General features: G+C 41.6%; 1 protein-coding gene across 12 annotated transcripts in view; it reads left to right on the top strand.

Moving 5' to 3' along the window:
- LOC124150852 (RNA binding protein fox-1 homolog 2-like) overlaps positions 1-27,074 on the top strand; it is a 109,524-nt gene that overhangs the window by 8,877 nt on the left and 73,573 nt on the right. The window contains exon 1 of one of the 12 annotated variants that reach the window (XM_046522990.2): positions 21,039-21,190. The exons of 9 other annotated variants lie outside the window; for them this stretch is intronic. The gene's annotated coding sequence lies outside the window, so the exon portion shown is untranslated. Of the gene's footprint in view, positions 1-21,038; positions 21,191-26,225; positions 26,341-27,074 lie in introns of those variants that run through there. 2 more of the 12 variants (XM_046522991.2, XM_046522994.2) reach the window with 2 other exon arrangements.

Below are 27,074 nucleotides of genomic sequence, written 5' to 3'. Positions count from 1 at the left end.
GTAAGGACTCACTGGTATGTAAGGACTCACTGGTTTGTAAGGAGCCAATGGTATGTAAGGACTCACTGGTATGTAAGGACTCACTGGTTTGTAAGGAGCCAATGGTATGTAAGGAGCCAATGGTGTGCAAGGAGCCAATAGTGTGTAAAGAGCCAATGGTATGTAAGGAGCCAATGGTATGTAAGGAGCCAATGGTATGTAAAGACTGACTGGTTTGTAAGATGCCAATGGTGTGTAAGGAGCCAATGGTATGTAAGGACTCACTGGTTTGTAAGATGCCAATGGTGTGTAAGGAGCCAATGGTATGTAAGGACTCACTGGTTTGTAAGGAGCCAATGGTATGTAAGATGCCAATGGTATGTAAGGACTCACTGGTTTGTAAGGAGCCAATGGTATGTAAGATGCCAATGGTATGTAAGGACTCACTGGTTTGTAAGGAGCCAATGGTGTGTAAGGAGCCAATGGTATGTAAGATGCCAATGGTGTGTAAGATGCCAATGGTATGTAAGATGCCAATGGTATGTAAGAAGCCAATGGTTTGTAAGGAGCCAATGGTGTGTAAGAAGCCAATGGTATGTAAGGACTCACTGGTATGTAAGGACTCACTGGTATGTAAGGACTCACTGGTATGTAAGGACTCACTGGTTTGTAAGAAGCCAATGGTATGTAAGGACTCACTGGTATGTAAGGACTCACTGGTATGTAAGGACTCACTGGTTTGTAAGGAGCCAATGGTATGTAAGGACTCACTGGTTTGTAAGGAGCCAATGGTATGTAAGATGCCAATGGTATGTAAGATGCCAATGGTGTGTAAGATGCCAATGGTATGTAAGATGCCAATGGTTTGTTAGGAGCCAATGGTATGTAAGATGCCAATGGTATGTAAGATGCCAATGGTTTGTAAGGAGCCAATGGTATGTAAGATGCCAATGGTATGTAAGGACTCACTGGTATGTAAGGACTCACTGGTTTGTAAGAAGCCAATGGTATGTAAGGACTCACTGGTATGTAAGGAGCCAATGGTGTGTAAGGAGCCAATGGTGTGTAAGGAGCCAATGGTGTGTAAGAAGCCAATGGTATGTAAGGACTCACTGGTATGTAAGGACTCACTGGTTTGTAAGAAGCCAATGGTATGTAAGGACTCACTGGTATGTAAGGACTCACTGGTTTGTAAGAAGCCAATGGTATGTAAGGACTCACTGGTATGTAAGGACTCACTGGTTTGTAAGGACTCACTGGTATGTAAGGACTCACTGGTATGTAAGGACTCACTGGTTTGTAAGGAGCCAATGGTGTGTAAGATGCCAATGGTATGTAAGGACTCACTGGTATGTAAGGACTCACTGGTATGTAAGGACTCACTGGTATGTAAGGAGCCAATGGTATGTAAGATGCCAATGGTATGTAAGGACTCACTGGTTTGTAAGGAGCCAATGGTGTGTAAGGAGCCAATGGTATGTAAGATGCCAATGGTATGTAAGATGCCAATGGTGTGTAAGATGCCAATGGTATGTAAGATGCCAATGGTTTGTAAGGAGCCAATGGTATGTAAGATGCCAATGGTATGTAAGGTCTCACTGGTTTGTAAGGAGCCAATGGTGTGTAAGGAGCCAATGGTATGTAAGATGCCAATGGTATGTAAGGAGCCAATGGTATGTAAGAAGCCAATGGTATGTAAGGACTCACTGGTGTGTAAGGGTCCAATGGTATGTAAGGACTCACTGGTTTGTAAGGAGCCACTGGTATGTAAGGACTCACTGGTGTGTAAGGAGCCACTGGTATGTTACGATTCACTGGTATGTAAGCAGTCACTGGTGTGAAAGGAACCAGTGGTATGTAATGAGTCACTGGTAAGTCACAGATGTAAGGAGCCAAGACCAGTATCTGCTAACAGCTGTTTCTGTTATAATCACAGTATATTCACCACATAGATTGTACAATAGAAAGCCAATACAGTAATATCAACTAACTCTACCAGTCTCTGTGGACAGTTGGTTTCCATTATAATCACAATATATTCGCTGTGTATTGCAAGGTATAACTGGCGATACTCATCTCAAGTAGATCATGTATTTGGTCCAGAATGTCATCAGTGACTGATGCTGCACTAAGTGTCCAGGCTGATGGATATTTACAGATCCTCACAAGGGCTAGAGTATTGAAGCTAGGCCCTACTGTTTAATTGTCTCATCAAGACTGTTGTTACTTCTAGATGGCTGTGATAGCCTCCATGCAGACCTCTTAGTCGACAGGTTTACCAACATAGTCTGACTACAGTGTGAATATGGATTCCTTGCTCTCCACATACTGGGGACTTGTGCAGACGCTGATCGAGGTCCATTATACATGGGTGTATGGCATAGCTCTACTCTTGTCAACCCAGTGGATGTGATGTAAGCTGAGTATTTGATTAACACAAGCACCGCTCCCATACGTCGAGGTCAGCAGTGTTCACACTTGTCCAAGACATCCAGTCTTGAAATAAACTATTGATAAAAAGTTTCTCTTTCTGAAAGGTTATGATCCCAAGTGGAGGCCTTGGTCTAGTTTGAGGAGAAGACTAGTATTGGCCAAATTAATTCCTTTAAGATGAAAGGTGTGTCCTATTTATTTTTTCATTTTGCTGGAGAGGACAGAGAGGTGCCTCAAGATTGTGCACTCATGCATTGACTCATACCCAACCTGACATAATTTGTTATAAAAGTGTACAGAAAAATAGGAAATTGGCACAATGGGAGAAAGAACTACGAACCCTAGAAGCATGCTTCAACTCTTGAGAGTTAACCTCAACATGGAGATCTATGTAAATTTTAACAAGACAATAACCTTCGTGTAAACGACTGCATTCTGTATTTTCAGCCCTGACTTGTGGCACTGTGATAAACATGAAATGGCATGGGGTGAATGACGGCAAGAGGATCATGTTTTCCTTGTGATTATGTTTAAGATGGCGATTGGTTGTTCATTAGAGGACTGGGATTGGATCTCATAGTTTTTCCCTGTTTATTTTGCTCCCAGTCGCTATCCTTTCATTAAGGTAGATTCACAAGGTGCCAATAATTATAGTCCTTTGCTTGCTCAAAGCGGTCATAGTGCTACAATGATCGTAACTCCCATACTATAGTGTAGACTTACGACAGTCTAAGATCGCTGTGTGGAAGTAGACTCAGGACCTGATGGTTTCACCAGAGCGAGAAAGTCAAATCAACATCTCTGAACTGTTCTGTTGACATTGTGATAGAACTATAAAAAATTCATCACTGTTGTCTCCTCCTAAGGAGAAAAACCCTTCAAGTCCCAGTGGGTACATATGTCCCATTATGCTTAGGTGTCCCAGTCTGGAGGCGCAGGCATTTGCTGTGGTTAGTTGGGTCCCTTAGCTATGCCAGAATCCTATGATTATCGGTTTGAATCTGAAAGTCATTCTGAATCTTGGTTTGTCAACACCACACCCAAACTCTTGGGTTTCCACAAGGTGGTAACGGTAGGTTCCTGCACCTTAACATCTGACAGGCTGTGATAGGGCTGAACAACTGTTTCAAGCTTTGTTAAACCCAACTCACTCCCCTTGAGTTCACACTGCATGAAAGTGATACAGAAATACATTGGCATAGCGTGATTCACCTGCAAGTATCGCAGATTACGGAGTCCTATCCCGAAATTGTGTAAGCCAAAGTCTGTACTGAGTCGATAATAGAAAGATGTCACAATTATGAGTAGAAGAGCATCAAAGAGCGTTGTTCATGTTGTGTCAAAGGTCAACAGAAGCACAGATCCCTTTGTCTCGAGGGGATTTTGGTGATGAGGATCCTCTGCCTTGGGCCCTTCAACAACAAGGGAAGTAATCCTGTTAAATACCAATGGAAATACTTAATGGGATTTGTCTAAAGTCCCTGAGATGGTTGTTGACTTTTCTATTATATAGAACATTGATCCTGCCTGTGTTAACGGAAAGTTGTATGCAGAATGGCTTAACCCTTGCTGTGTTGTGCTGTGATGGAGGTTTAATTGAGTGCCATCAAGTCGTGTCTGCATAAGGTTGTGAACCATGCAAGGGAGACTAATGTTCTGTATCGATTTTTGGTCGAACTGTTTGCTTACAGGATTTTCAATTTTCATTTTGCAACCCTAGGTGCAGGCAAACTGACAAGGAGACTATGTGGGTATCATGTGTAAATTTGATGAGATTTCTTGTTAGATGTAGAGATAGTGTTACACGATGTCTTCTAAGTTTAGCTGTGTAAGAGTTAGCTGGTGTGAGACATCACCGGTGTATTGGCAAGTGGCGAGGAGGTTTTCTCCCTCAGCCTCCCATTAGCTAGTATTGATGAAATAAAAGTCAGATGCATTTGAGGGAAAAAAGTTTTAAGCATTCTATGATTGGAAAATTCATGACTGCTTTGAAGAGTAAATGTTGCTGATTAAATGGACTGCTCAGGTTCAAAGTAAACATTTGACTGTCATTGTCCGAATTGAAAACTGAATCATTTGGAATTCAAATAAGGCACACACCATCATCACATGGACTGTTGAAGTATTTGTTGATTTTTTTCGGAATTGAATCACGGGAGTTTTGTATGGCAGCTTCTTTGGTACGATTCTCACGTCGCTACAGTGCTGGTTCTTTATTATGATTCACTCACCTGATGAAGGGCAGCTGCTAGCACTGAAACATCACGAGAATAACAATGAAGATTTTTGTCATGTGCCCTATTCACTTCAAGATAAATATAAAGAACTTCAAGACAAGAGTTGGTGTAAATCGGTCTATGTTCACTTGGCAGTGAGGCTGTTTCAAGGTCTCTCATTAGCCAGTTCTGATAAAAAAAACATTGGGTAGTGGGGACATATTTTGCCCCAGATTCCCCACAGCTAGACTAGTGTTGATACTGGGGACCTATTCTGCCCCAGATTTTCCACAGGGAGACCATAGAGTTTGGTACTGGGGACTTGTTCTCCCCCAGATTCCCCACAGCTAGACTAGTGTTGATACTGGGGACTTGTTCTCCCCCAGATTCCCCACTGCTAGACTAGTGTTGATACTGGGGACTTGTTCTCCCCAAGATTCCCCACTGCTAGACTAGTGTTGATACTGGGGACTTGTTCTCCCCCAGATTCCCCACAGCTAGACTAGTGTTGATACTGGGGACCTGTCCTGCCCCAGATTCCCCACAGCTAGACTAGTGTTGATACTGGGGACCTGTTCTCCCCCAGATTCCCCACAGCTAGACTAGTGTTGATACTGGGGACTTGTTCTCCCCAAGATTCCCCACTGCTAGACTAGTGTTGATACTGGGAACCTGTCCTGCCCCAGATTCCCCACAGCTAGACAAGTGTTGATACTAGGGACTTGTCCTGCCCCAGATTCCCCACAGCTAGACTAGTGTTGATACTGGGGACTTGTTCTCCCTCAGATTCCCCACAGCTAGACAAGTGTTGATACTGGGAACCTGTTCTCCCTCAGATCCCCACAGCTAGAGTAGTGTTGATACTGGGGACTTGTTCTGCCCCAAGATTCCCCACAAGGAGACCAAAGTTGGGTACTGGGGACCTATTCTGCCCCAGATTCCCCACAGCTAGACTAGTGTTAATACTGGGGACTTGTCCTGCCCCAGATTCCCCACAGCTAGACTAGTGTTCATACTGGGGACTTGTCCTGCCCCAGATTCCCCACAGCTAGACAAGTGTTGATACTGGGGACTTGTCCTGCCCCAGATTCCCCACAGCTAGACTAGTGTTGATACTGGGGACCTGTCCTGCCCCAGTTTCCCCACAGCTAGACTAGTGTTGATACTAGGGATTTGTTCTGCCCCTGATTCCCCACAGCTAGACTAGTGTTGATACTGGAGACCTGTTCTGCCCCTGATTCCCCACAGCTAGACTAGTGTTGATACTAGGGACTTGTTCTGCCCCTGATTCCCCACAGCTAGACAAGTGTTGATACTGGGGACTTGTCCTGCCCCAGATTCCCCACAGCAAGACTAGTGTTGATACTGGGGACCTGTCCTGCCCCAGTTTCCCCACAGCTAGACTAGTGTTGATACTAGGGACTTGTTCTGCCCCTGATTCCCCACAGCTAGACTAGTGTTGATACTGGAGACCTGTTCTGCCCCTGATTCCCCACAGCTAGACTAGTGTTGATACTAGGGACTTGTTCTGCCCCTGATTCCCCACAGCTAGACTAGTGTTGATACTGGGGACTTGTTCTGTCACAGATTCCCCACAGCTAGACTAGTGTTGATACTGGGGACCTGTCCTGCCCCAGTTTCCCCACAGCTAGACTAGTGTTGATACTGGGAACCTGTTCTGCCCCAGATTCCCCACTGCTAGACAAGTGTTGATACTTGGGACCTGTTCTCCCTCAGATTCCCCACTGCTAGACAAGTGTTGATACTTGGGACCTGTTCTCCCTCAGATTCCCCACTGCTAGACAAGTGTTGATACTTGGGACCTGTTCTCCCTCAGATTCCCCACAGCTAGACTAGTGTTGATACCGGGGACCTGTTCTGCCCCAGATTTCCCAAAAGGAGACCAGCATTTAGAACCTATTCTGCACAAGATTTCCCATACCTGGAGACAAGGAGAGAACATGTGCTGGAGATCATTAACAATTACCTCATCTGTAAGAAAACAATGTAATGCCATGTCTTTGGGGTATCTTGTCAAAAAATATAGATTATACATGAGAAAAGTATTGTTTGCCAACCGTTTAAAAACATAGTTATGTCTTAGTGTGGCAGAGAAAAGTTGCCTTGTAGAATAACAATGCCTAGTGGCAACAAAAAGCAAATATAAAATATTTATTGGACTCTGTTAGCTATCTTCTTAAAGGATCATTACTCTTATTTCAGCAATCTAACAGAAATCATTATGGGAACTGAAAGTCGTGTTTTATGTGCTTGGTAATTCCCATACTGATAGCCATGTTTACTTAACATGTTTAAAGACACTCTCTTGAAAATTTCGCCCTTTGAGCAGCAAAGTGTTCTAAAATGTATTTATGCTTTTCTGTTTGAATGTCATACATCGTTTTAAAATGTGTCAACTATCTTGAAAGAATCTGAAAAAAAGGTGTGAAAGAAATGTGTAATCTAAGGAAAGTCATCGTAACTTTGAACAATTTAAAGGTGGCGGTAATCAAGCTTGGAAAGCCTGCTGTGATGTGGTTATCAACTAGGGGAGAAGGGAGGCTGGAGAGTGACTTGTCTATGAGGATGTATTTCAATTAAGTTCCATACAAAACTTTGGCGCAAGTTAATGTTCCTTTAGACTTGATTGGACTTGAATTAGGCTTGCACAAAAAATACCCCTCCTGTGCTGAATACATTGTGAAATGAAAAGGGTTGATAGTATGGTGAACCTGGTTCATTCAAAGGTGGTAAATGGGTTCATTCAGAGGTTGTAAATGGCAGATAATAAGCGTGTGATCATTACAAAAACTGTCAATAGTTCAATTAACATCACTACAGAACAGTTTGTGAGTGGGAAGTGAGAGATTTGTTCAAAAGATCATTGAACTTCACTGCATCCACAAAGTCAGGTGTTCTTCATGTGTATTTGTGTTGCCAGGTGAAGGAGCCGATCATAGATCACCCACTCTCAGACTACGCACCGTCCATCTTGTTTACACGAATCAGGGTGACTAAACATCATGGACATTGATTTTTTGCTTATATTACTTAAGAATCTTCCAATTCTTTTTCACTTAGATTTTAATCGTAGAGATGTCTCTTTGAAGTTGTAAAACCACTACTTGAAGTTGAATGAGTGCAGTTTGCCAGACTATACATTTTCAAGCATTGTGTGGAATAGATCTTCAATAAAACATTGGCATAACTGCAAGAATCTATGCACCTTAACTGCATTTGAACACAAGTCTATGGATCAGAATCCAACATGTCTGCCGTATCCATGGTTCGTGGTTATGGTCCAGTGAGTTGGTAAAACTCTGTACACAGCATGTGACGTGTCAGGACTTCAACTCGCTGCTTGTTTTGTGGGAACATCAGAAGAATGTCACAGAATCAGAAGCATTCTCCCTTATTTCACATTGTGTATGTTAGTGCTGATTGTGACATCTCATTGAAACATCTTTAGTAGATAGGTTGTTTTTCCAAATTACCTCTATGTATCAACATATATTTGCTCTTTTTGTAACAATTTGTGCTTGTATTTATGCTGGATTATGTTGCTATAGTAATTCAGAACAGATGAAAACCATGGATCAAAAAGCTCTGACCAACATCTTTATTTCAATAAGCTTCTCATCACAGACCAATGTTGCTCAATGTTTAATTAACTCTACACAGTACTAGATCAATCCCACTATAAAACCCAGGCTATGGCCATCTAACAATACCTGTCCAGGGGTTAACATACTCCCTCAAGTTTCATCAGCACTACCATTTTACCCTTACATGCCAATACAAATCATTGGCTGGTTCCCTTTTTGTGTTTTGGAAGTCCAGCATCTGCTAGCATCCTTTAGATTTAATCAGAAAGTAGCTCCTGGAATATTTAGTCAGCTTAGTCACTTGATGATCACGGTAAGACCAACATCCAATTCAGGTCCGATTTAGATCAACCATTGATATCATATCACTGTCTCAAGTTCCATCGACACATGGATGCTTTAATTTTCCAATGCCATACTGAAGGCTGTTAAAGCTTGATGACTTTGAGAGATCAAAGGCTGGTCAAAGAGGGCTGTAAGTAATTATCTGCTCATCAATGTTTGAGTAGCACTGGCACTTGTAGCTTATGCATGTTGCGAGGCTGTAGAGCACTGGACTAGTTGAAGGAGGACCGGGTCGACCACTGACTCTTATGATGCCTGTCTCTGTGGGGAAGTGTGACCCTCGTCATGGCAGCTGCCACCATGCACTGGAGTTGCCATTCAGGCAGAGAAGGAATGATTTATTTATAGTATTCATTGAACATGTTACATGACAGCAGATACAATTTCAAACTCTAGGAAAAAATCTTTAATTACAGTATGAGGAAATTCCTACCGTAATACTGTGGAATATTGCTGAACTGATAGCTTGGCAATTCCTCATTGGGTTAATACCTTCAGTGTAATGAAATAGGCAGGTATGAAAGCTATGGATGTTGTTATCCTATTTTTGCCGCATATGGAGTGAGTGAGTTTGTTTGTTTTTACTCCACTTTTAACGATGTTCAAGCCACATCACATCAGGGATTTGGAACATCCGATATTAGCTTCACACCAAGGGGAATGAAACCAGTGTCTTCAGCTTGAACAATCTACTATTTAACCACATGGTTAGATAAGACCTTTGTTTATTGGTTGGTTTACAAACACTCAATTTAGGTGGTCAGGGGAAAATAATATAAAAATTCAACTTCCAGATATGTACTGCTACTCATGAATGAAAAACAATCAAGTTTTAACATGGCAAGATACTGAAAGATAATTGATTGGTTTAAAAAAGAATAACAATATTTATGTATACATATTATTATTACGGTATTCACTATATTTTTTTATGAACAGTGCTGATAAAATCTAGTGTGTGGTGTGATTTTTAAACCTATGAAAAAGATTGTTTTGTTAATTGTCCTTTTTTTGGTGTTCTAATTTCATGAGTTTTTGTCGGTCGGTCTTGTATACCAACTAAATATATATAAGGAATTAAGATGTTTTTCTTGGGTCTACTGCTTGTCTTGTGACAAAATGTAAGATGAACCCATTCACATGATCGCAGTCACCATGGTCACTGCAGTCCCCTGTTCAGTAGGGCTGAAACGATACATCGGTACACCGGTGCATCATCAGTTTTCATGTGACGGCCCTATACACAATACATTTTTTTCTGCATTGATACAAGACAATACACTTATTAAAGTAAATTACTTACTCATTTAATGACTGCGAACCCCAACCCAACCCCGCTCTTAGCTTTGCATGAATAATCCAGACTACATTGCTATAGTTTGTTTGGTCCAGACAATCCAGTGATTGATATCCTGAGCATTGGTCCATGCAACAAGGATTGATGACATGCTTCAACCAAGTCAGCGAGCCTGACCACCCGATCCTGTTAGTCGCCACCTACGACAAGCATAGTCGCCTTTTACGGCAAGCATGCGTTGCTGAAGACCCTGGATCTTCACAGGTCTCATTGCTATGGGAAGTACTGTCAAGAAGACCTCTAGTGTTAAATTAGAATGACTGTAGACATGGTAAATCACAATAAGATAAGGTTAGCTTAGCTTGTACTTTGACTGTTAAGAAGGACCTCCAGAATTACATTACATGAAACAAGGACAGTGAACACGTCTTTCATCCTCGATTTTCAAACATTTTTTCACATGAAAATGGCACATAAGTAGTAAAATACATAACTGAAAATAGCGATAATGCAGACAAATTTTCCAAAATCTTGGGAAAGATATTTTCTGGGAGCCCTTTTCAATGCCAGCATAAAGTCTTCCGTTTCCAAACCCAGAACAGGTCACAGAACTCAACACCCTTCCAAGGTGAAATGTCACGAGGGTGAGCAGGGCCATTAGAAAGAGTCCTCTCTTTGGCGGTGGCTGAAGCTCCCTTGTCCCTCACAGCCTCTACAGTCAAAGCTATTGGTTTTTTGGTTATTACTACAGGCAGGGTAAAATGGCTCATACGTCAAAGTGTCCAAAATGTCTGGATGTCATTTTGGCTTGAAACCCTAAATATTGACGCCCAGATGAGATTGTTTTAATCTGTACACATGTTTCTCACACAAGTTATTTGCAAATACAAACAAGAGGACGTTGATTTTGTGTACCGGTAGCTACTTTTTAGAATTGTTGAGTTTTAAACTTCAAGATATTCATGAGTTCAATGGTTTCCCTGCTATATATCAACTGCACTAATGGTGCCCAACTGCTTCTATTCCGCTACCACATCGTCTCCCCGTACAATGAAAGTACTGTAACCAACCCAGAGCATTGTCCGCTTCAATCAATTTCCTTTTTAGGAATATTCATTACACTTTGCATTTTAAAGGTCTATATAATCTAGATGTGTTCATGGCAATTTGGCATAATTTGTGAATCCCCAAAGACAAATCCATGTGCATTTCCCCTCCTCATCTGTACATTCCTGTGGTCTTGTGTTTGGGATGTAGATGCTGTTTATACTTCTGATGAATAGTGTCATTGAAGTCTGTCATTGTAAGTATGATTGATCGTGGAGATTTGCACATGTCGTTTTGGTTCGATTGGAATGAATGCAGGGGGGAAATGAGCTTTGTTACAACCAAGGAAGCAGTTATGGGAATGTGTTTTATTATGTTTTATTGTGTTTTATTGTAGCAGGCTATATTGTTGTACAGTGGGCTGGGGATTGGTAGATAATTCACAACATGCCCTGGATCGATGGTGACGTTGTGTAGCTTGCTGAGGTACAGCTTATTGCCTGGCCATCTTTATGTTTTAAATGTGTGACATACCCTCCCCTTCCAGCTGAAATACTTTCATTATATGTAACAAGCCTTGACTATATTCCAGCTATGTTAATTGTAGGTACTAGTGTGGTGGGCAGACTTTCTATGTGTATTAATAGTAGGTACCGGCGTGGAGGTCAAACTTTCTCCGTCCAGCATCAGTAGGTGACTAAGCCTAGTGTTTGCTGGTCGGAGATCCTAGATTTCTTTACCATTAGGGTACAATGAGTAAAGCTCATTCTCGGTGACCCTGGCTGTCATATTATTGGTACACTGCTTAAATTCTAAAAATATGTCATGTATTTGGAATATTGCCAAAAGCAGCCCAAATCTCAGTTCCTTCAGTGGCAACATGCACTCGGACAGAAACATATTTGAACTGATGATGTTGACCCTGTTTCCCCCCACCTGTCCCAGGGTTTGAAATATACATACAGTCTGCTGGTCCAAGACAAGTGAAATTCAGGAAGGGCTGCTGACATTTCCCCGTGGACCACTACTTTTACCATAAGGTAGATGGAAACTCAGTAGCAGATCATTTTTGCACACAAGTGAAATAAAAATTCGTTTCTAACCCTGTAACCTACTTATCCCTTGAATTTTGCTACATAAAAGCATTGAAAAAATAATGTGGGTCAAGCCATTGACGCTAAGTAGTTCTTGTCATATCCACATATATAGCTTTTTCGATTGATAGTTTTGAACAATGTGAAAAGTTTTGGCCTTGGTGAAAAGTTGACCACACAAAGAGTGAAACAGAGTGAACAGATTTCTCTGGAATGAACTTGTTTGTTGGTTTGACGTCCTAAGGAGTGGTCCTCCTCAATCTAGGACTCGGTTGGATGACCATGGTGCTGGTTAGTTATTCCTTGATGTGTACTTTGTCTGGACTTGTCTCCAGGCATCATGAATTATAAGAAGGCACCCACTTATGTGAAGACAACCTGTCTGTCCAGACAATGAAACCAGTGTATTCCCTATCTTTCACCCCTCCACAGCCCTCACATATATATGCCTATCTTAACACATAACCTGGGGGCACGGGTGGCCCAGACGTCTAAGGTGCCGCGATTCGCTGTGCAGAGTTGCGTCCCTTGGGCACGCCAGAAACCTATGATTGTAGGTTCGAATCCCGGTTCTCCCTGATTATGTTTCTAGGTTTGTTAGCACCATACCCGTGCTCGTGGGTTTCACCGAAGTGGTAAACATCTGAGACCTGCATCACTTCGGGTTTTCCTCCCACATTAAGCTGACACGCCGCGATATAACTGGAATATTGTTAAAAGCAGCGGTATACCCAACTCACTCACTCACTAACACATAACCTAAGGTCTCCAAACTGTTGCCTTATTTCATAAAGACCTGAAGAAGAAAGCTATGCTGTATGCCCTGAAGCAATATTGTTTTTACTTTAAGAAAAAGTATCGTTTATGCTTATCATGCTTATGCTTAGCATACAATGTCTTTTGAGGTGATGTCTGTTTTATACAGCGTTGACTGCAGCCTCACGCGCATGTATATTCATCAAGTCAATGAAGTTTGGCATCTGGATCTAAGCGATACGGTTGTGAATTCCCCTGCCGCTTTAGCGTGTTGTCTTCATCCATGGCATATACCTCCTGGCCGGACATCCGTATGCTTAGCAACTATCAACATAGCAAAACAATGAGGGGATTAAATATTTACAACCATGGAGCGAGGATTTATAGCACGGTCCGATAACAAGTCATAAAATGTTTACTCCTCCTCTGCGTACAGAGAGATCAAAGGGTGTTCAGGTGTGAGATCATCAACTGGGGCCAGGCAGGCTTCAGTCCGCATGGTACACTGAGAGCTATGTGTAATTAGCTTATGATGTTCAGTTTGTGTGCATTCTTTCCCATTGGTGATGAGTATTGTTCATTTGTTGCTTGGTTTTATTATCACCCTGACTATATCACCACCGCAGGTTTCAGTTGTCATGGGGGCGGTAGGGTAGCCTTGTGGTCAAAGCGTTTGTTCATCACACCAAATGCTAAAGTTCGATTCCCCACATGGGTACAATGTGTGAAGCCCATTTCTGGTGTCCCCTGCTGTGATGTTCCTAAGAGCGGCATAAAATCCAACTCACTCACTCACTCACTCACTCTCTTGTGTCATGATGGCTGCCCTATATCACCCATGCGCTTTTTATTGTTGGTTCAACTCTCCTCTTGATACGTTTGCTGTTTCATACTTGTTGGCATCGGTTGGCAATGTTCAATTAATCAATCAGGGCGGTCGGGTAGCCTAGTGGTTAAAGCGTTCGCTCGTCACGCCGAAGACCCGGGTTCTATTCCTGACATGAGTATAATGTGTGAAGCCCATTTTTGGTGTTCCCTGCCGTGATATTGCTGGAATATTGCTAAAAGCTGTGTAAAACCATACTCACTCACTCACTAATCAATTTAATCAATGTCATCAGTGTCTAGTAGGTAGGTTAACAGATCGATTCTCTGAAGATCGATTTTGTTGGTTAATCATTTTATGCAGGCCTTTACTCGCAACGTTTACGTTCATTTGATGGTTCTTGGTGACAAAAAGGCAGGAAGACTCAAAACTAAGAAGAATAGTTACTCATCATTGATTGCTTGTCTGTGAAGATCAACCCAGATTGATTCCCAACATCATTGTCTGTTTGGTTTACTGCTGATGTGATGCAAAACTTTTAGCCCCTCACTATATTTGGTTTATTCTGCATTTTTTCAGCCATACTTGCCATAAGAAGCAACTATAATAGTATTCTTGTCGAAAGAAGCGACTAACGGGATCAGGTGGTCAGGCTCGCTGACTTGGTTGATGCATGTCATTGTATACCAATTACATGGATCGATGCTCATGATGTCAATCACTGGATTGTCTGGTCCAGACTTGGTTATTGATACAGACCACCATCATGTAGCTGGAGTTTTTTATTTATTAAATTTGTTTAAGTATTTGGCCTGTGAGGCAAACACTTTCTTTGAAGAAATAGAAATTTTAAATGTATTTTGCAATTGTTAAAGCTCATGGCAATACCAGTCTTCAATGTTTAATGATTGTTGTGAATGACTTGCCATACACTTTCTCGCTATCTATAGTGAAACCTCTAGGTCTACAAAACTTAATAGGATGATGAAATAGAGGAAACCAGTAGTTGTGTCAAAATAAGGTTCTCTCAATTCGTTATTAAACATGGGAATATAGAAATTCTTCAGCTGTTGTCGCTCACTCAGCCATTTATGTTTGTTTTTGTTGTGTATTTGCTGGCTGAACAACTCTCAACATTTGTCTCAGATTGTTTTTACATATATTTATTTTTAGCTCTGGTATGACAAGAACTGTGTCTACTGCGGAATTGTATTACCATTCAAAACCACTGGGCCTATGAAAGCCGTTGATCCAAGTAATGCTGCCTTAAAATATAGCTCAAATAAAGTTTAACCTTGCATTGCACATGCCAGCCAAACGAGACCATGGGGGTGGACCACCTGATGCCTGAGGAGCGTGTTCTGTAGTAACCTTGGCATGGTTCTCTCAAGAAACACAAATCGGAGGGAGGTCCTGTCGCTGGTGTAATTGTATCCCATATATTGGCGAACTCACGGTCCAAGTTGTCACATAATGGACTAGACCCCTCGTTGTTCTCTCTTTAAAGTGGTGCACTGGTTGCCACGGTCACATCCAGTTAAACATTGCAGTAAACACACCTGTCGGAAATGTCCTGATTGGGTAATCACAGGTAATCTTCTCAATGTGTCTGGCATTTATTTACCTGTCGTATGAATGTTAGTAGGTGTTGAGGGAGGGGGGAGCATTGTCTGACTCTCATTTAGCTGACTGTGTGCTTGTGGTCATGAACATGTGTCTGGTAGGCCATGAGAGGGGGCGTATTTGTCTGACACTGTTCAATGTCACAATGCCATTGCAGTTGTTCTTTGTAGGTGTGTTTGTGTTCCAGGGTATAGTGAAATATTCTACTCAAAAGATGTTTTCTCATTGCTATGTTGAATAAGGGTACCAATAATGATTACTTTGAATTTGTACAAGTTTCCCATTTTCATTCATGATCAATCATTTTTTCAAACCAAAGTTGAATTTTCAAATTTGACCCATTACAAGCACAAATGTGCCCTTTTGAAAGACTTGGGTGGGAGGACAATAGTCTAAATATTATTTACCTGTGTTATACTTTGTGATTGGATTTGGGTGAGTGACATGTGTACCTGTCGTGTATCTAGTACTGCTTCAGGCAGTGTGATTTTGACAGAGAACATGAATGAAATGAAACGTGACAGTTGTTTGAGTTCTGATTGTTCGTTGTTTAATGCCAGACTCCGCAATATTCAAGGACTTGGCTCCACAACGTGCTTTTAGCTCTAAGATGATCGTAACTCCCATTCTTTAGACCAGTGCTACATCACTTTGTGGGACAAATATATGAATGCGACCTGTACATATTAGTTTGGAACAGACAAACCAGTGATTAATATTATGAGCATGGCTGGGGTACAAGGACACAATGAACCAAGACACTAAGTGTGACCATCAGGCCCAGTCGTCTAAGGCACCGCAATTCGCTGTGCAGAGTTGCATCCCTTGGGCACGCCAGAAACCTATGATAGTGGGTTTGAATCCCGGTTCGCCCCGATTATGTTTCTATGTCTGTCAGCATTGTACCCATGCTCGTGGGCTTCACCGAAGCAGTAAACGTCTAAGACCTGCATCACTTGGAACATTCCTCCCACATTAACCTGACACGCCGTGATATGACTGGAATACTCTTAAAAGTGGCGTTAAACACAACTCACTCACCCTTTACGACCATCAGGGGACACAACATGGACTCCCAGTGGCAGAGACAACTGTCTGAAGGCGCAATTGGTATATTGTGTTAGTTGGGAGAGGAAGGGAAGGTCAACATCTCAAATTCCACATTGGATTGAGAGTTTTTATCTATGGGTTGTAGGGTTCTAGACGACGTGGCATAAATATTGAATATGTTAAACCACACCATCACACACCCTGATCAATCCATCTTAATGAAAGTTTATCCATACAGATTACAATGTCTCCATGCTTGTGTTAGTGAACCTGAACAGGCTCCCAGACATCTCCGAGATGGAGGATACTGTTATTAATGCAAGGCCGTTAAGTTAATAATAGTTTGTACAATCATCGTGTCATAGGACACTGGTTGACGAGTTGGTGGCGGAACTCTCGGAGCTGATGAGTGTAGACTATGGATTTATTATAGGTTGTTGATAACCTCTGGATCCAAAGTTATGGGTTGTTGAATGTAGCCTTGTAATATGTATGTATTGTAAGCAGAATGTGCAGTTTGTGTGGTGGTCTATGGGTTTCTGTGGCTTGGTTTTGCCATGCCAAAGACACCCATCCTTTGTGATATTGCTGGAGTATTACTAGAAGCTTAGTAATCATACTTACTCGCTTATCACCTGGAGCCCTTGATGTCCTTGACATTGTACCAAGCCAGTGAACCCGTGAAGATCTGGGTTAGAATTGGTCTTCAGCAACCAATGCTTATCATAAGGGGTGACTAAAGGAGTCGGGTGCTTAGGCTCACTGACTTGGTTGATGCATGTCATCGTATCCCAATTGCATAGATCGATGCTCATGATGTCAGCACTAGATTGTCTGGTCCAGACTCGATTATTTACAGACCGCCATCATATAGCTGGAATATTGCTGAGTGTGACAAACATACAAACCAAGCCAGTGATGATGGCATGTAGAGGTCATTTAGAAATTCTGTGATGTCATGGAAGATGTGTTAAAGACTTAGGGAGCACAGAGGCCCAGTTGTCTAGGGCGCCACCATTCGTTGTGCAGAGGTTTCCCTTGGGCACGCCAGAAATCTCTGATTACAGGTTCGAATACCGGTTTGTCAACACCATAATCGTGCTCGTGGGTTTGGTAAACACCTGAGACCTGCACCACTTCGTGGCTCTCCTCCATTTACTAACTTCGCCCTTTTGGGGCAGTCTTTTTATCAAGGCTAATATGCAGGTTTTTGTGTACATAAATTAACATTTTCTTTACCAGTTTCATTACAGTATGGTAAATAGATTGCCTGATGTGTCGTGTAGAAATAGGTCAGATGCATCATGTCTAATGTGACTGTGGTATTTCAGTATGTAGCAAATTAATTGTTCAAGACATGGACAACTTTATGAAAACAACTTGCAGCAGTGATTAGTCTTGACCTTTCAAGTTCAGACGTTAACTAGACTGGCAATATAAACTAGTGCAACAGGAACACTGGGTGATGTTGAGTGAATCACCTACAGACCCAGGCTCTTGTGTTTAAATGTCAGTGTTACTTCAGCAACAGCTCGTAAAGTATGCAGTGTCCCCTCTGACAGTTTAGCACATTCCGTTTTTGCATTCTGAAATATTTTCAGTTCCTCCTGATTTTTGCTACAGTATTCAAAGCAGGTCTAATGACGAGATGTTTGATTGACATAATCAATATTTCATTCCAATAAGACAGTTACTCAGCCACAAGAAGTCAATTTCTTGCTCTGTCAAAATTAACTGCCAGTGTACAATCAGTCCCGATTGCATCTTGCTATTTTCTACCTTTATTATTAAGAATTTTTCTTTTGTTATGCAGTTCGTAACTTCAGCTACATGGTGAATGTGTCAGACTTTCCACAAAGCTTTTCGAAATAATCCAACATTTTACGGAAGTAAAGTATGCCAGTTATAGGGCCTTTCAATCTGAATTTGGCGCAGACTTCAGTTATACAAGGTAATCCCTCTCAAGCAAATTCATTAAATCCTTGAATTAAATGTAATCCTTCTTTTGTATGATAACGTCAACTTGTTTTCCCAGAAGGTTTCCTCAAGTTTGATTTGAAAGTTTTTGTTGTGTGGCTTAGTCCTATAACTAGATGGAGACACGATGAAAGTAGGGGAGAAAAAACTACTTTATCCAGGCTTTTAGCCTTTAGTCTTTAACTGAATTGGCTAAGATGTAAAGATGCCAATGTTATATTTAGATAATATTTGCCTCTGTTACTGAGGGGTTATGTCAGTGCACAGTTGGGCAAAGCAAAGTATAGTGTTTACATTCAGGATTTTTCCGCAAAAGCCTCTCTCTGAATCTATACTGGAATTGTAAAGTGTAACGACGGTCATGACTGGTCAATCCCTAGCAAAATTTATGTATTTAATTCACACAATTTAATCTCTTGTCTGTAAATTTCTTCATTTTAAGTAAATCTGCTTTTCAAGTGCAAGCAATGGTTTTGGGAAGGGGGGGGAGGATTGTGTGGAATGAAGCCGTGTGATGTGGATTATTTAAAACATGCTTCCAAGGATTGTGGGTTGAACTACTCACTTTTATTCTTTGACCAATCAGAGATTCATCGAAAAGAACGTGGGTAATGATCTGGATCCACAAATTAAGTCTGATTGTTTTATTGACATTGTGTTGGAGGCTCATCTGTGAGCTCTGGCTAAACTCCCTGCTGCTTTGAAGGAGGAATTTACGTGCAGATAATGGCCTTATGATGTACACTATCGTAAATTGGTAGATAAAATCAATAACGTCAAACTTTGTAACTCATTTGAGTTTGATAATGAGAAGGTATTGAGGTGGAGTGGTGACATTTTGGTATGGCTTCTACTAATGGCTGGCGCTGGGAAGCTTATTGAGACAATATAACTTCTATTTGTATTGTCAGCCAGATATATTCAAATGTTAAATGGGTGATAAACATTTTGTGACTTCTGATTGGGTGTAGATGTACTTAATGAAAGTGGAAGATGAGGCGATGTTGATGATGGCATGTTACTGTTTGTACTCTTTGCTGTAGGGAATGACAGGATGGTGGATGTTTATTCTTGGCAATATTAGCCGTTTTAATCATCACAGATAACATCAGTAGGATGCTGAATGATATTAGCCATGAGTTGATTAGATTACCATTGCCTGCTACTACTTGATTCCTGCTGATGTGATGGCGGTAGTCTAGAGGTGGAGGTGTTAGCTCATCACGCCAAAGGCCCAGGTTGGATTCGAGACAAGGTCTCATTGTGTAAAGCCCATTTCTAGTGTCCCCCCCTCCCTCCATGATATTGCTGGAATATTGCTAAAAGCTGCATAAAACCATACTCTGTTGCACCATACTCAGACTCTGTGGTTGAATCAATGTGGTTAAAGAAAAAAGTACTCACTCATGTGAGGTGAGGTGAAATGGGGTTTGAAGTCACGTTCAAGATTATTGCACTTATATAGCGACATGCATGTACACATGAGTGTGTCTGTGTCTGTGTCCCTGTGTGTGTGTCTGTGTATGGCTGCTTGTACTAGTCCGGACCGATTAAATAGTGCAAGCCCACTGAGATACGATGCCGCAATTTAACATGAATACCCCACTCAGACACAGTATACTGACTCAGAGCTAAACAGTCCTTGATTTAGCCCCTTATTGCAGCCCCTTATTGCCAAGCACCAGGCAGGGTAACAACCAGTACCATCTTTAAACGTCTTTTGGTTTGATGCTTCCGGGGATCAGACCCCTGACCTTCCGCTCTCCGGGTGCTCTACAACTGGACCACAGAGGGAGTCTGTTGTATCAAGTGGTAAACTTTGTAGACACGTCACTTGAGACTTCTCCCTAAGTTATTTACACACTGACATGCCTTGATCTGATTGAAATCAGGGGTTCATCAAGACCTGCCCAGAGGTCGATAGTTTCGGCTCCATGTCTGCAGCAAATGTCACTCAAAATTCCAGACTTGAAATTAATATTTTTATTTCTGATGTTATGACTTTGTAGGGGTAACACGTATATCACTGATAACAGGACCAATAAAGACAAGGGGGCTTTTAAGCTTGGTATAACATCATTGCACTGAATGAAATATTAAACTATCTCAAAAGTTAAGGAAACAAGAACGTTAACAAAATCCCATTTTTGAACAAAACAATTATATATTTTTTCCCAGTTCGCCTGCCAAGGGCACTTAGTTTAGAACCCAAGATAAATTGAATCAAATACTTTTTTAAGTTAGATTAAACTGAACTTGCCCATGATATGCAACAATAGAAACTAACAGTTTTAGTCCACTAGTTTTTGTAATGATAAGATATAGCATATCCCTTAAAATGTGCAAATTTATTGACTGTAGGACTATAGATTGATATACCAGTCTGCAAGCCTGAATTTGCATGGTATTGATATTATTATTGTATTGGTTGCCTTTATTTTCCTTGTTACTTTCCTACTTGTTGCCATTAAAGCTTTTTATGTTTTTATACTATTTGGTGACCCTGATAACCAAAATAGCAACCAAGAAAATCAGTTTGTGTTGATGCTCAGCATTTCAATAGGCTATTGTATAACAATGCTTGACATTGAACTTTGACTTCTATACATCCTCACAGCGCCTCCCAGTACCTGCCACAGCACATAGGCCACGAGGGAGGAAAACATGCACTTCCTGCGTAGCCAGCCTGTTTCCTGTAAGATAAGAAATGGGTCCTTGGCTTGTAATTAGCCATTAAACCCTGCTTACAAAATTAACTTGTAGTGCCCACAATTAATAAAGAGGGCCTGTACAGTATGGCCAGGAAGGCAACAATACTCAAATCAATATGAGAGACTGAAGCAGTAGTAATTTGTTAGTGGCAAGGCTTTTAGTGGGTCGCATTGTTGGATTCTTGCGTGATTTCCTGACTTGTAAGATTCTTATCTTCTCAATCGGATCAGGTAGGGTTTTTGCAATTTTCTTCAGCTGCATCTAGTCCAGTTATTCAGGTCTCGCAACATTCGCAATATCTCATTTCAACACAGGTTCAGTGCTGTGGGCAAGATGCAGGTTTAATCATCACCAGGGGTTGATTTGCATCTAATATTTGAAATTGTGTCTTCGGGACTTAACATTGCTTAATGCAGAGTAATGGTTACTTGACTTAACGATGTGGATTTAGAGGATGTCATGAGGAGAATGGCAAAATTATGCATGCTCCAATTCATCTCATGCAGCTGCCAACAAGTAATGGGAATTTTCTGTTGTTGAATACGAATAATGTTGTGCTGTTGGTGCGAAGCCCCTTTCATTAGTGCAGTGGGGTAGCCAAGTGGTAAAATATTGGCTCGTCATGCTGAAGGCCTGGGTTTCATTCCCCACATGTGTACAATGTATGATACCCATTTCTGGTTTATCAGATGTGATGTTGCTGGAATATGGTTTTAAGCGGCATAAAACCATCCTCCCTCCCTCCCTCCCTCCCTCCTTCACTCACTCACTCACTCACTCACTCACTCATTTCTGGTTTATCAGATGTGATGTTGCTGGAAAATGGTTTTAAGCTGCATAAAACCATACTCACTCACTCACTCACTCACTCACTCACTCACTCACTCACTCTTCCACTGAGAAATGAAGACCCTTCTGATTTTCAGTGATATCAGGATTGATGGACCTGTGGTTGTGTCTAACCCTGCTAAAACATGGTGATGATATTAATTTTTCACAAATGGCTGGGATTGTTGTTTACCACCACTCATCAGTATTGAACTGTTTGATAGTGGCCTGAAAGTAATTGTGTCTGGACAACAATCCACACCTCAGGGTATAGTGACAGTTAGCCGAGCATGCCCACCTGATACATAAAGTCAGCTCTCCTTACCTGGTCAGGTTGCTGGTGACCAATCGAACCCGTAATCCCAATGGGATGGCTGTTGGTTTGGAGCTAAGACATGGTCAAAATGTAGACAGTGGATGGATGACTGTTGGGCTCAGACACTGCTGGTGTTTGAACAGTGGACAGGTGACTGTTGTTTTAGGCTAAACCATGGCCAAGCTGTAGACAGTGGACAGGTGACTGCTGTTTTAGGCTAAACCATGGCCAAGCTGTAGACAGTGGACAGGTGACTGCTGTTTTGGTCTAAACCATGGCCAAGCTGTAGACAGTGGACAGGTGACTGTTGTTTTAGGCTAAACCATGGCCAAGCTGTAGACAGTGGACAGGTGACTGCTGTTTTAGGCTAAACCATGGCCATGCTGTAGACAGTGGACAGGTGACTGCTGTTTTAGGCTAAACCATGGCCATGCTGTAGACAGTGGACAGGTGACTATTGTTTTAGGCTAAACCATGGCCAAGCTGTAGACAGTGGACAGGTGACTGCTGTTTTAGGCTAAACCATGGCCAAGCTGTAGACAGTGGACAGGTGACTGTTGTTTTAGGCTAAACCATGGCCAAGCTGTAGACAGTGGACAGGTGACTGCTGTTTTAGGCTAAACCATGGCCAAGCTGTAGACAGTGGACAGGTGACTGCTGTTTTAGGCTAAACCATGGCCAAGCTGTAGACAGTGGACAGGTGACTGCTGTTTTAGGCTAAACCATGGCCAAGCTGTAGACAGTGGACAGGTGGCTGCTGTTTTAGGCTAAACCATGGCCAAGCTGTAGACAGTGGACAGGTGACTGCTGTTTTAGGCTAAACCATGGCCAAGCTGTAGACAGTGGACAGGTGACTGCTGTTTTGGTCTAAACCATGGCCAAGCTGTAGACAGTGGACAGGTGACTGCTGTTTTAGGCTAAACCATGGCCAAGCTGTAGACAGTGGACAGGTGACTGCTGTTTTAGGCTAAACCATGGCCAAGCTGTAGACAGTGGACAGGTGACTGCTGTTTTAGGCTAAACCATGGCCAAGCTGTAGACAGTGGACAGGTGACTGCTGTTTTAGGCTAAACCATGGCCAAGCTGTAGACAGTGGACAGGTGACTGCTGTTTTAGGCTAAACCATGGCCAAGCTGTAGACAGTGGACAGGTGACTGCTGTTTTAGGCTAAACCATGGCCAAGCTGTAGACAGTGGACAGGTGACTGCTGTTTTAGGCTAAACCATGGCCAAGCTGTAGACAGTGGACAGGTGACTGTTGTTTTAGGCTAAACCATGGCCAAGCTGTAGACAGTGGACAGGTGACTGCTGTTTTGGTCTAAACCATGGCCAAGCTGTAGACAGTGGACAGGTGACTGCTGTTTTAGGCTAAACCATGGCCAAGCTGTAGACAGTGGACAGGTGACTGCTGTTTTAGGCTAAACCATGGCCAAGCTGTAGACAGTGGACAGGTGACTGCTGTTTTAGGCTAAACCATGGCCAAGCTGTAGACAGTGGACAGGTGACTGCTGTTTTAGGCTAAACCATGGCCAAGCTGTAGACAGTGGACAGGTGACTGCTGTTTTAGGCTAAACCATGGCCAAGCTGTAGACAGTGGACAGGTGACTGTTGTTTTAGGCTAAACCATGGCCAAGCTGTAGACAGTGGACAGGTGACTGCTGTTTTGGTCTAAACCATGGCCAAGCTGTAGACAGTGGACAGGTGACTGCTGTTTTGGTCTAAACCATGGCCAAGCTGTAGACAGTGGACAGGTGACTGCTGTTTTAGGCTAAACCATGGCCAAGCTGTAGACAGTGGACAGGTGACTGCTGTCTTAGGATAAACCATGGCCAAGCTGTAGACAGTGGACAGGTGACTGCTGTTTTGGTCTAAACCATGGCCAAGCTGTAGACAGTGGACAGGTGACTGCTGTTTTAGGCTAAACCATGGCCAAGCTGTAGACAGTAGACAGGTGACTGGTGTTATGAGCTGAACCATTGTTTGGGTCTAAGACAAGGAAACACCATATTGTCCATCTCCTGCTCCTAATATCTTTATTGATTTCCATACTTGTAATGGATAATAATTTTCTGATTTCTATTCACATCATATATTTTTGGAATTGAGGTCTGTGCAGGGCACTCTGGGTTTTGATTGCTGGTGATAAAGATGATAGCCGAAGAACTGGCTTACAAACATCAAAGCTTGTAAAGTAGAAGGCATTCACTGCCACACTTGTTAGGTGTAGGAAGGCAGGTCTTGGACCGTACACACCATTTGGTGGGGAGGGGATATTTAGGATTATGAATTTTTATGACTTTTTCTGTTTAAGATGATGGAGGATATGGATTTTCTCATTGAAGGAGCAAAAAGAATTTACATTTAATAGAGAATGATGAAGTAATGTTGAGCTAAGGTTTAAGAGCAGCTTATGGAGCTGCCAGCTTACATAATTCAGCTGTCAGCTCACAGGCAGCTCAGCTGCGAATTGACCACCATTTCTGAAAGGAGGTCAGACTTTTGCCTAAAGTCTTACCGACAACATCTCTTCAGACACTAAATATAGTTGTTGTTTTTCAACAATTGTACGATATTATAAATGGTAGAAAATTGGTCTACATATTTGAGTGGCCTTATCACATATAGTATCATGATCTTTATACACTTTTTGAAATTATATTTTTTGCAAGATTGTGAATACTATTTGCCCAAGTAAAGTTATGAAACAGAAGCTTTGTGCAGTATTGCCTGAATTCTCAATCTCTTCAGCCTTCTAAAACAGTACACTGTCTGACTTTAACCACTGGTCCATAGCCAGAATATTGATACATTTCTGTTGGTCAAGTAAGATCTGCTAATTAAAAGTCCATACATTGACATTAAGACCTACTGGAAAGTGACAGGTCAAGCTAGTAGACTTGCATGTTTTTGGCACAGACTGAGTACATGTGTGTCATATCACATTAATTCATGTTGATGAGATGGCGTGGTATTTAAGTTTCAGCTTGAGATCCGGTTTTGATTTCCTGTCCTTAACACAACATGAATCCCATCCCTTCTACCCTGATTGTTCTTGTAGAAGAGCCAGCTTAAACAGCAATAACGTGCCGAAAGAGTAAACATGTTGAAAATTGTGATCTGCTTCTTCCATTTTCACTTAGCCTTGACAAACACAGCAAGTGAATCTGATGTCTAGACTGTAATATTATTAAGTAAGACGAGTTCTATGGATGAACAACTTCTTTATTACAATTAGTGCGACGTTCGGTGTAGATCCTAACACCTTTATCAAGCAAGTCATCACTTGCTTGATAAAGGTGTTAGGATCTACACCGAAACCTCGCACTAATTGTAATAAAGAAGTTGTTCATCCATAGAATCGTCTTACTTCATCACTCCAACTTCTAAATGCCACTCAAAGAAGTGTAATATTATTAGCAGCTAGAAGCTGATCTTCAGTGTTCACCTATTAAGCAATTCCTATATCATTTCCAATAGTGTAAAACTCTATTTTAGCTACAACATATAGAGTTCTCCCTACATTACTTACAAAGAGGGTCGTGCATTATAGACCTCTGATCTTGCTGATTAATAAGATAAATTTATGTTTCTTATTTTGTTAATTTTTAACCAATTAACTGAAACAAGTTTTTCACATTATCATGTTCGCTGTAATAATAATGCTTAGAAAATGTACATTGGGAGATGCTTGTTAAGAGCACACACAAGTTAAATTTGTCAGAGATCGATTTGTAGAGAACAAAATTAATATAAATAGTTACTAAGCAATTACATACCCCTTCTACTCTGCTGTTACTTATATACACAAGAAATAAGAATGTCATGTAAATTTTCGGGCTTCGGTAGGGGAGCTCCGGAAGATGACTCTCAGTCCCTTCTAGTTGGTACTAGGCACTGATTGGAGTGAGTGCTTAATTCGGCGAATATGGAGTAGATTCATATTCATACAGACTGAATTTTATACACGTAAACCTCTGACCTAATTAGATGAAAACTCGATCCGGCTTTGAGTGTCACTTGACGTAGCTGACTTCCGCTGGGGATGTGAGACTGTCAACAACTCACGCACTTCCTGAATCAGTAACTAAGTCACTTAGTCATACTGGTTTGGACAGTGTGAAACATTTTCAGTTTTTTTTTAACTCTGTGAAAATAATAAGCTCTGGGAACAGTGTCAGGAAAAGGGAGTGAGTGAGCATATTCATCACATCGACACTATCGCGGCAACAAGAACAAGGTATATTCCAGGCCCCAGCTTGTTAACGCTTTTCAGTTTGCCTCAAGACCCGTGTATCCGGGGTAGAATAGGTCTTCAGCAACCCATGCTTGCCGTAAAAGGAGACTATGCTTGTCGTAAGAGGCGACTAACAGGATCGGGAGGTGATGCATGTCATCGATCCCCATTGTGTGAAGCAAACAAACAAACAAAACAGTTTGTCTCATGTTAAATGTATCTAGTAGGTTTTCAGGCTATTTAGGGAGCTACCTTTTTTTAACACTATTCAGGCTAGTTAGTGTATGTTTTAGGTTAAGTTGCATAATACATTCATCAAAATCATGCTAAGGCAAACAGTAAGGTAAGTATTACAAACTGGATAGATGATAGTAAAACATGTCTAATTCAATGTTTGACACAACAATGGTCCCCTATATCTGCTTAAGGACCATTAGTATTAAATAAATAGTGGCCGGTGGTCGGGCGTTATTTTGGAGACAAAGTAAAGCTCCAACAGCACCAGTAGATTTCTCTGTGGGCTAATCCTTTGGACCACTGACAAATTTTGAACGAGCTTGTTTGTTTAGTGTTATTTACAAATGTTTGTTTGTTTTATTTGTTTGTTGTTTAACACCACAGTCAGCAATATTACAGCTATATTACAGTGGTCTGTAAATAATCGAGTCTGGAACAGACAATCCAGTGATTGACATCATGAGCATAGATCCACACAATTGGGATACGATGATATGCAA

The sequence above is a fragment of the Haliotis rufescens genome, unplaced genomic scaffold (assembly GCF_023055435.1).
Source record: "Haliotis rufescens isolate VD_foot unplaced genomic scaffold, xgHalRufe1.0.p SCAF_11, whole genome shotgun sequence".
NCBI lineage: Eukaryota > Metazoa > Mollusca > Gastropoda > Lepetellida > Haliotidae > Haliotis > Haliotis rufescens.
Note: the sequence above shows the minus strand (reverse complement) of the source record. Positions and strands in the feature narration are given on the sequence as shown.